The following is a 4,767-nucleotide window of genomic DNA, read 5'->3' on the forward strand; positions in this document are numbered from 1 at the left end:
CACCAGCTCTTATAACTAAAATCAATCCTTTTCTATTCATCTATGTGTTACGACATGACTCGTGGCTTTTACCTCTCCTCCTTCATGTCTGTTTCCTCTGCCTCTGCTGGCAAGTTCTCCTTTCTTTTTCCCAGAGCTCTCTGTCCAGAAGTCCCTGCTGTACCTCCTGCCTAGCTATTGGCCATTTAGCTTTTGTTTAAGCCAATCACAGTGACACATCTTCACACAGTGTAAAGGAATATTCCACAACAGAGAGCACTGAGTAATGGAGTTGTATCCTAGAACACAAATCCATGGGAAGAATTCACATAGCTGCTGCTCTGAAGATTGAGCTTGTATCATGGAGAAAACCATTCTTGTGTTAGGCTGCATTCTGTCACTAGAATGAAGTGCTGGAGACAACTAACTTATGCAGGTTGTTTGGGTTTCGTGTTTTCAAGGTTTGGTCTGTATTTGGTTTGGCCTTGTTGCTTTGAACCTGTAACGAGACAACATGTTGTCGAGGGGGCAAACCATTCTCCTCATGGCCAGAGAACAAGAGTAAAGAAGATGCTGAGGCCCTATTGCCCTTCAAAGGCATACCTCATACAATCTAAAGACCCCCAGTCAGGTCCCCTCTTAGAGGTGCTATAACTTCCTGACAGCACCAGCATGGGCCCAAACCTTTGATACACAGTCTTTAGGGAACATTCCACGTCCTAACGCTTCGGTTCTGTTCCTAGTCACACTTTCCCACTGTAACCTTATTTAGAACAGAAAAAAAGAGATGCAGGACAAAACCCACAAGGAGCAAATAGGGCAAAAGGGGTCTCTTTATCACCCTGTTCCTCAGTCCCCACCCAACAGCCCCATCCCAAGGTATCAATCAGTTTCTTATGTCCCACCCCAAAGCAAGTCTGTGCACACCCAAGAATGTGTGTGTGTGTCCTCCCCGGCCCTGCTTTTTACCAACATAGAGCTGACCTTTGCACCTCCTTCTCCACACAGGAACAGTCCCCGGAAGTTGAGTGTTACTGGCATGTGTCTGTGATTACTGGCATTTGGGAGGCAGAGACAGAGGAATCAGAAGTTAAAGGTCATTCTTGGCTACATAGTGAGCTTGAGGTCAGTCTGGGTTATAAGAAATATTATCTATATAGATACTAAAAAGAAAGGAAAGAGGATCCTGAAGAAAATATTCTTTTTAATGGTCACACAATATTAAATAGAACAGTGAGAAATCTATTACTTTAAAAATCTCCTTTTGGCTGAGGCCTCATGGGACCTGGACCATGCCACCGGGTGCCTGAGGCCACCCCTTGTGTGCTTGTGGTCCCTTTTGGTTCCAGGTCCAAAATGGCAACCCTCAAGGACCAACTGGTTGTGATTCTTCTTAAGGAAGAGCAGGCCCTCCAGAACAAGATTCCAGCTGTTGGGGTGGGTACTGTTGGCATGGCTTGTGCCATCAGTATCTCGATGAAGGACTTGGCAGGTGAGTTTGCCCTTGTTGATGTCAAGCAAGACAAACTGAAGGGAGAGACGAAGGATCTCCAGCACGGCAGCCTTTTCCTTAGAACGCCAAAAATTGTCTCTGGCAAAGGCTGCAGTGTGACTGCGAGTTCCAGGCTAGCCATCGCCACAGCAGGAGCCCACCAGCAAGAGGGAGGTTCCCTGGCTCAACGTGGTCCAGGGAACCGTGAACATCGTCAGCTTCATTGTTCCCAACATGGTGAAGAACAGTCCAAACTGCGAGCTGCTTGTTGCTTCAAACACAGGGGCTATCTTAGCCTCTGCGGCTTGGGAGAGAAGTGGCTTTCCTGAAAACTGAGTTCTTGGAAGTGGCTGCGATCTGGATTCAGCTCCATTCCCTTACCTGGTGGGGGAAAGGCTGGGAGTTCACCCACGGAACGATCACGGACGGGTCCTCGGGGAGCGTGGGAGCTCCAGGGTGCCTGCGTGGTGTGGTATAAATGTTGCTGGCGTCTCCCTGAAGAATCTCGACCTAGAACTAAGTAAGCACTGCCGCAGACAAAGAGCAGTGGAAAAGGCTCACAAACAGATGGTTGACAAGGCCTAGGAGGTGCTCAAGTGGAGGATCCTATGTCCTGAGCCGTCGGCCTCTCGGTGGCAGACTTGGCCAAGAGCAAGATGAAGAATCTTAGGAGAGCATCTCCCATTTCCACCATGATTAAGGTTCTCTATGGAATAAAGGATGACACCTTCCTCGGTGTCCCCTGTATTCTGGGACCAAATGGGATTGTGGGTGTTGTGAAGGTGACTCTGACTCCTGCGGAGGAGGCCTGCTTGAAGAAGAGAGCTGTAGTTCTAAAGTCGATGCTAGCACTGGACTCACAATGTAGCCCAGGCTAGTCTCAGACTTGTAGCGGTCATCCTGCTCCAGCCTCCCAAGTGTTGGGATTACCAGTGTTTGCCCTCAAGCCTGACTTTTGTCTTACTATTTCTATGAATGAGAAAAGAAAACTCAATCACAAATGGGAAATACACATGTCTAACAAACACGTTAAAAGTTCAGCCTCAGCCATTGTGTAGCAGTGTATACCTGTAATCCCAGCTCTGGAGACTAAGGCAGGAGGAGAGCAAATGTCCTGGGCTACCTGAGTACCAACCAACAACCAACAACAACAACAACAAAAAACAGTTCAAGGCAACTGCTTATGGAGTGGCAGCTGTGTAGCTAGGTTAAGCCTGCCTGACGTTCTGAGGAAGCCGTAAAAACGTAGTTCTTCTTCCTTTTTTTTTTTTTTGGATACTTGCCTGTGCCTGCTTTCCCAGGAATCTGGGCTTTCTTACTCTTATCTCTGAGTCGACTTCCTTTGAGACAAGTTCTCACTATGTAGCTCTACATAGGCTAACTCACTACGTAGACCAGGCTAGTCTGGAACACATAGATCCGCCTGCCTCTGCCTCCCAAGTGCTGGGATTAGACGTGACCAGCACCAGCTGCCTGCCTTTGTTGTCGATTGCATACAGAATTCCCACCCCAACTCAAAAAGGCCAGGCCTTCTCTCTCTCCTCACTCTCCTTCCTCCATGCAACTGCTGAGATTGACAGTCTGCCTGGCCTGCTGCTTTCCTTTTTTAATTATAATTAAATTATCCTTGATATTATTTGTTTAGATTACATCTTTTATTCCAAAAAATTATGCCATGTTGGCAACGGGTGCAAACTAATGGATGCTTTCAGAAAGCAGTTCCTAGCAGCAAGAGACTTAAGGTTTTTAAATCTTGGTCCAGTATTGGCACTTCTAAGAGTCCATCCTATGGGCGTAACCATCAAAACAGACCAAGATTAATGCACACAGATAAGTACTGTTTTAGCTGGCGAACTTGAAAGCCTGTTTGAAGAGCTATTTGAAAGCTATTGTTTTCTAAGTAAGGCATGTTATGTTCCACCAGGAAGGCCACAGGAAAACTGTTTCAAACTATATCGACAAGGGAAAATGTGTACATTATATTAAAAGCAGGACACAAAACTTCTTATGCAGTGAGTCCATAAATACACGAAAAAAATAGAAATAACTCGTGTTTGTTAAGGCCCACAGATCACTGTACAAAAGACCACTACTCACATATGCAAAAGCAAAAGCATTTATTCCTTGCATTAATCATTAACCAAGAATTCCTGCATGCAGGGGTCACCCACGCAACAAAATGGTGACCACCCCCAGAGAAGCTCCCAGGCTCCTTTTATAGACAACCAGGAGGGGATTAGGTCATCCTAAACATGACTGGCCAATCGAGCAGCAGCCACATTAATATGTTTCTGATTGGCTGGGACTGTAAGTGCTGAATCATGCCTGGCATGCAACGTCTCCCTCACCTGCCTTATTAGAAACCGAAACTGAAACAGAAGTGGAGACTTACACAGAGACTGAAACTCAGGCCTAGTAGAGGCTGGGGCTGGGAGAAGCCCACTCTGGTGTTCCTGTGGCCTCTCAGTGTTTAAAGAGGTTACACTTGTTGTCTCCTACCCTTACCCATCTGTTATTTCTCCAGTTTTATACTGCTCCTGTTCTTTGTGGTCTAAGAAGAATCCTGCACAAAACACACAAGCAGACTGTCACCTCCAGGCCATGGGGCTAGCCTGGATGGTAAAGAGAACAAGTGTGAGGACCTAGGTTTGGTCTCCAGTACTCGTTTAGGAGCTGGGTGTAGCCTTTTGTGCTTCTTATTCCACTGGGGGTCACAGACAGGAGGACCGTTGGGGCACTGGCCTGTTCAGTTCAGTTGGTGAGGTGTAGAGAGACCTCACGAGGTGTGGGGGCTGGACAGATGGCCCAGTGGTTAAACAAAGGATGGATTTGGTTCCCAGGACCCACACTGAGCCACTCACAACCATCTGTAACTCCGGCTCTGGGGCCCTCTAGCCTCTGTGGATACCTGCCTAACGTGTGTTTGTGCATGTACACACACACACACACACACACACGCACGCACGCACGCACGCACGCACGCGCGCTCATACACACATGCACATGTACACACGCACACGCACACGCACATGTACACACACACTCACATGTACACACATGCACATGTACACACACACACACACGCACACGCACATGTACACACACACACACACACACGCACACACACACACACACACACGCACACTGAGGGGGCAGTGACTTCTCTTCTTCCCTTGCCTCCCTCACCTGACAGACTCTCTTTGAAGTAGTTTCTGGTGGCGAAAGCAAATTACAGGGAGCTCTAGAAGAGGGGGTTCTCAATCTAGGCTGTCCACTGTAAGATTTGGGGAGCTTTT

General features: G+C 47.5%; 1 pseudogene; it reads left to right on the plus strand.

Moving 5' to 3' along the window:
• Positions 1 to 1,335: 1,335 nt before the first annotated feature.
• LOC114703618 lies at positions 1,336 to 2,141 on the plus strand (annotated as a pseudogene).
• The last annotated feature ends 2,626 nt before the right edge of the window (positions 2,142 to 4,767 follow it).

This window comes from Peromyscus leucopus, chromosome 20, assembly GCF_004664715.2.
Source record: "Peromyscus leucopus breed LL Stock chromosome 20, UCI_PerLeu_2.1, whole genome shotgun sequence".
Taxonomy (NCBI): Eukaryota; Metazoa; Chordata; class Mammalia; order Rodentia; family Cricetidae; genus Peromyscus; species Peromyscus leucopus.